Genomic DNA, 6,314 nt, shown 5'->3' with positions numbered 1-6,314 from the left:
CTGTGCCAACTTCATTCCCTCTCCCCTGCAGTTTTTATATCATTATAGTGATATAAATATTTCTCCAATCTACCTCATCTAGAATGTTGCTCACCACACACCACTAGACAAACAAACGTATGACTTCAAGATAAGTAAGCATCACAGCATAATGTAAATTTTTGTGTCTTTCAGTGTAGCAATCTTTGACCTTAGTGCTGGTGTTTATAATAAAAAGAAACCAACACCACAAAAACCTCCAAATTCCTGAAGCCAGAGGAGTGGAAAAAAACAGATGGAAAAGGTGTTGGGCCAAAAGGAAGATTTAAATACAAAGGATGGTTTAGATTGCTATAGAGAAGTTTTGGATAACTCTTTGTTTTCTGAATAACAGTTACTGACACACTTCCTAATGGACTGATTTCCTGAGCCTGTGTTTTGGCATGTAAACCAAGTGTCTGAGTGTCCTTTCATCTTTTAACATGTCTCCTTTTTTAAGGTTAGAGGGTTTTTAGCTTGAAACTTTCCCAATTTCTCTATTGTTTGTTTGTTCTTCATTGCAGTTCCTTGATCTGTAAATTTGTTCGAAGAATTAATAAATGTGATTGAATGTTTTTCAATATAATAGCATGGCATTTTGTTCTTGGGTTGAGAAGATCAACTGAGACCAAAGAGATGGCATTTTAATGAGGAAACCATATTTTGAGGCGTGCAGAACCCGGAGAAGAAAAGCTGAGTTGCTCTGCTCTCTTCCCTTTCAAAACTGCACTCTGCCTACTCAGTCGGTGGGGAATACTATAGCCATGTTTTTTGGCTGGGGTAATGGAAGAGAGATGGAGTTGTGCACAACCCTCTGTGTACTCAATGCCATGTTACTTTCTGACATTAGCATGTTTTTTCATAATGCGGTGAAGACTTAATAAACTGTCAAACTGGAATTTGACTGAGGTTGCTGCAGCCTTCCCAAAGAGAGTTCCAATATTTCCTGCCTTTGTTAGCTGCTGAAGTCATTGGAAATGCCAGGTTGCTAGGCTGATGAAAACCATTACCTAGTTGCTTGGACTCAAATGTGTTGAAGTGCCAAATAAACACATTAGCATTGCCTTCTTTAGAAGATTCAGAGAAAGAACACTTCCCTTCAGTCTGGTGATCAGATCATTTAAGATTAAGACATAAACCATGACATCAAAAAACAAAACTTTGGATTTCTCTTTCCCAGTTCTACAGTTTTGGTAGTAGTAGTGACCAACAATGATTTTAATCACTCCCCATAAGTGACCTTTTCCTATTTTAATACATTCTGTTGAATAATTTAGGTTTTCTATATTTGACACCCTACTAAAATCACTTCATTTTTATCTTTTTTTCTTACTTTCTTTCAATTAAGGAATGCCATGACACAGCTGAACAGCTTTAAAGGAGTCAACAGGGGAACATACCAAATTGTAAGCTATGGTGTTTCAGCACTCACTGGGTAGGACTATTCACAGGTTGGGTATTTTCATTCACTGGAAAGTATTTAATGAACTTAGTTCTGAGTTGGGACTTCAAATACTCAGAATTTCCCCTTGAAAGGAAATAATGATTTTTTTTTCAATTAAAAAGGTTAACATTTTTGTTTGTTTTTGAGGGTTTTCCCCTCACCCAGGCAAGAGCAGGAGGCAGTTGAGTGGAAGCCCAGGTATGGTCAGGGTGTTGCTGAAGCTTCCCTCCCTTCTTCTCACCCTTGTGCCATGGTCAGGCAGCAGCTGAGAGCTACAGGTCCAGGAAGGGGCACAGTGGGACTGAGAGGAGCAGATCCGGGTTACTCAAAACTCATCAAGATTATCTTCAAATACTTCAGCTGTATTCCATATTTGCAGTAAATGTTTTAGGGGAGCAAGCCCCATGGGTTGCATTGGCAGCTGTAAAAATGTGGATTCTAGATAACACTGAAAATCCAAATGCAAAACCAGATTAAAATCTATTTGGATGAGCTTCCTGCAAGCTATCTTGAATCATGACAGCAGGAGACTTGAGATCTTAATGTAACTAGATTTGCTCTATCACCACACCAAAGCCATGTGGGTTTGGGTGGGTGGCACAGGAGAGAGACAAACTGTCTTTCAGGTCCGGAAACTCTGCCTCAGGTTTGTAGCATGTAAGAGACTGAAAGATGTTGATGACTTCTGAGGGGTTTTTTGGGTTGGGTTTGGGGTATTTTTCCTCTCTTTTTTTTTTTTTTCCCCAACTATGTTGGTTAGGTTAATGAAATCCTTTCTCTTTGCTTGTAAACCTTGTGTTGTTCATTGCTTATGTATCCCTTCTGCAGCCAAACTCTGATTACTGCCAAGTAGTCTTCTGAAGGTAATAATTCAGTGGGGAAATAAAATTGCTGCTGTCACCACAGTGTTGTAAAGCAGACAGTGCATTCTAGTAATACTCTCTGCTCCTTGTTTTGCTTTTGCCAAAGTACTGCAATTATTTTGATGACTCTTACACAAAGCATCTACAAAGAGATGCTTTCCAGTTAACCAGTGCTTCCAGTAATCATACTCTTAGCTTATTGCATCAAAGTTGTTCTCTATTTGGTTTGGCTCAAACTGCTAAAATGGACTTGGCTAAGTGCATGATGAGATTGAAAGCTTAGTGAAAGAAAGGTGTTTTGTTAAGTTCAGGCACTGTCAGTTGTTGGAACCCAGGCAAAATTTAACAAGCTAGATGAAATGTTATGAGCACCTTGAACTAGGAGTTAAGCTAATGTCTTGCTTTAAAAGTAGAGTTGGCCCTACACATAGTGTGCTTAAAAAACCCCAACAAACAAACAAAAAACCCCAAACACTCAAACCCTACGAACTATGTGCACTATGGTATGAACAAATTGGGGTGTGCAATGGACATCCTCTCCTATTGATCTACTGAAATGGCTATCAGCAATTTCTGTCTCAGAGTTCTCTGCTCTGAAATGACAGAACTGAGATGTATTTAAGGCACTAAACTATATCATTGCCACTGTTGTAGTAATAGAAGCAAAATCCACTGATTTTTTTTTTTTTTGACAATGCCAGAAAGCACCAAAATGAGCTTGTTTTGCTGTCAGAGCCTTTCTCCCTCCTGCACTTCAAAGCCTGTTAGCCTCACTAGTTTCCTCTCTTCTCACAAAATGTCAGTGTGGAAACTTCAAAAATGCCAGCTAGGTACTCTTAAAAGGTGTGAAATTGCTCAGTCCTTCAAATGTCAGAACTGGCTACAGAAAAAGCTATTCAGGGTATTGTTGTTCAGTCTTAACATCACACCCTACCATGTTCTAGGAGAATATTCAGCTGTGGACACCCTTGACTGGATTGGCATATACTAAGGCAGAGCCATTAGTTGACATTTTTCCACAGCTGATTTTTGTACAACTTTTTATTGCATACAAGACTTTGTGACTTGTTTTTCTAGGAGGTAGAAAAGTAAAAAAACCTGATAATGTACCAGGCAGAGAGAGAAGGGCATCTGTATGCACGACTTCAGGGGCTTGGCTTGGAGCAAAAATCCTGTTGCTAAATCCTTGGAAACGTGGGGCCGTTTTATTAGGTGCATAACGTTACTTCTTTTATTTATGAGATGTATGTAAAATGGTATTGATCATCTGTTCATTAAAGCTTACACAGGGCTAGAAGAGTTGTCAGGGTACACCCTGTCTCATTCTCTTCCACTGAGCAGTGCCAGGACAGAATGCTCTTGGTGGAAATCTGTCCAACTTGTAAAAAAAAACTCTAGTGAAAGAGTCTCCCAAATGTTCTGTCTCACTGCTGTATTCTCCTTAATTTGAAAACTCCCCCACCAACTGACCTGAATTGATTTTGCTGCAAATTAAGTTGTCTTCTCCTCTGTCCTCCCCTCCCCAGGGACCATGGTGGTTCAGCATCCAGTTTGCACTCTGGTCACACTGCCTTGAGTTCTCACTCTGCTCTTTTCGGCTTTGAACAAAACCCCCAAACCAACAAAAAAATACCAAAGCCTAACTCTTTCAGTCTTGTCTTTTAAGTTATGCTTTCTAAATCTTCCATTGTTTCCGCTGGTCTTTTCTAAAGCTGAGTGTTGGTCTCCAAGCCAGACTGCATCATCCCCAACCAGCACAAGGCACCTTATTTGTCTCTCAGTCCTCTTTCCCCAACTTCATCCAGAACTAATAGCTGCTGCTTCCTGTAGCAGGAGATTGTTGTACAGCTGCTCCTTAACCTGTGACTTTCTATGATTTCTGACCCTTTTAGCAACACTGCTGCCCCATCAGCCACTCCTTACTGCAAAACCACTTTCTCCTGCCCAAGAGAATACTTTCAACAATGTTATTGGACTGCATTTTTGTTACCTGTGTTGCTGTGCCATTTGGAAAACTGCTGCAATTCTTTATACTCTAATCGTGTCCCCAAACGTCCTTCTAACCATTCCTCCTTTGGTATAATCCGCAGTGTCTTTCAGAAGATCAAACTCTTTAAAATGCTGAGTAAAGCTGACAGATTCCAGCAAAACAGCAGCGTTCGCTGTCCTGCTGGGTGGTCAAGTGCTCTTTAAGAGGGTTTTTACAGACAGCTGCACATCCATCTCAGCGATTAACTCCTGTATTTCCTCAAGCTGATGAGAAGGATATTGCCTCATACATTAGGCCTATCAAAAAAGGGAAATGGGGCTGGTTTGGTACAAACTGTTCTTGGTGGTTGCCAAACAACACAAACAAGGGAATAAAAACAATTGTTAATTTTGTTCCAGAATTAGGCGAAGGATAAAAGTTGGGCAAATGGACCCTTTCTGAAGAAAACATGGTTTGTCCTTCAACTTTTAAACACTTCTCTGGTTTTCTACAGACCTCAAAGAAAACTGCCCACATTTCAGGTTGCATCAGTGTGCAGATCATGACGTGCTTCAAGTTTAATAAGGCTCAGCCCACCTGGAGACATCCCCTTTATCTGGCTGTTTTCCAGCCTGTTTGTCTGAATGCATTTGCTTGTTCATTTGCTCTGGTTATAGAAAATCCTTTTTGTAAAGACTAAAACAAAAGAAAAATTGATTGCACCAAGCTTCCCTGCAGCTCATTCTGATCTTTCCCATCTGGTCTTGAGCCTGCACTTCATCTTCCTTTAGCCTACAGGGCTACAAAGACTCTTTTCCAGTCTGTTTTGTCCCCTGTTAATGAGGACTTGGTTTAGCCTGCTGCTTTCACACCCTCAGCCGTGTAGGAAGCTGTGGTTCAGGGTCCTGTCCCCGCTGGGGTGTGCGCTGCAGGGCAGAGAAAGGGCATGCCTGGAACAAGAGAAAGTCATCAGCACTCACTGAGATAGTGACCACAGATTAAAACGTAGACAAAACATGCTTTATTGTCAACTGCCTGCCAAGCCAGGCTCTTCCTTGTCCTCATTTCTCTACCAAATATGGTACAAGTGCCTGGAGGGACTGTGGGGAGGCAGAGCCCTGCCAGCATTGCAGTCTACCCATTTCTCACATGCAACTCTCCCTGCCCTGAGTGGTCTCAAAGGCTGTTCAATATCACACTGAAATAGTTCACTGCCTCCTTTTCTTTACAGGCCATTTATTTTTGCACACTCATGAACAGTAACTTAAAAAATGTTTGGAAGTGCATGTGATGCACACCTTTTCTCTGTTGCTGTGCTCTTGAAGTAGACCAAAAATGAGAAGTGTACTCTAAAAAGCAACAGTTTGAGGGTCAGGGCTCTGTTGTGTTCATACAACATGCATTTTAAGTAGGAAGATATTTTCAACTTGCTGGGCCAAACCTCATGCTACCAATCTTTAAAGGGTCCTACTTGCACCTGTAACCTCGTTTTATCTGTACGGGGGGAAGCTGTATAGAAACTTCTTAATGTGCAGGGATTTTGTAGTGTTCATTTTATTGACACAGACACACCAACAGGGAGGTCCACATGGATTTGTGGGTGTTAGTAACACTGAGATTAGAGCAGATCATGAATCATAAAATTTTAGGGACTGGAATGGACCTTACAGATCCAGATCTAGTCCCAACCCGCTGCCCTGGGCAGGGACACCTCTCACCTGACCAGGTGGCTCAAGGCTTCATCTAACCTGGCTTTGAACACTGCCAGGGTTGGGGCATCCACTACCTCCCTGGGCAATCTGTGCCAGTGTCTCACCACTCTCACAGGAAAAAACCTTTTCCTAATATCTCGTCTCAATTTCTCCTCCTTTCTCCCCTCACTGCAGCTCCTACCACAGAGTCCCTCTCTGGCTCCCCTGTAGCCCTTCAGATACTGATAGGCTGCTATGAGGTCTCCACACAACCTTCTCATCTCCAGGCTGACCAGCCCCAGATGTCTCTCCTTGGGTGACAGAGGGTT

The sequence above is a fragment of the Acanthisitta chloris genome, unplaced genomic scaffold (assembly GCF_000695815.1).
Source record: "Acanthisitta chloris isolate BGI_N310 unplaced genomic scaffold, ASM69581v1 scaffold36385, whole genome shotgun sequence".
Lineage (NCBI taxonomy): Eukaryota > Metazoa > Chordata > Aves > Passeriformes > Acanthisittidae > Acanthisitta > Acanthisitta chloris.
The sequence above is the reverse complement of the archived record's forward strand: the minus strand, read 5'-3'. Positions refer to the sequence as shown.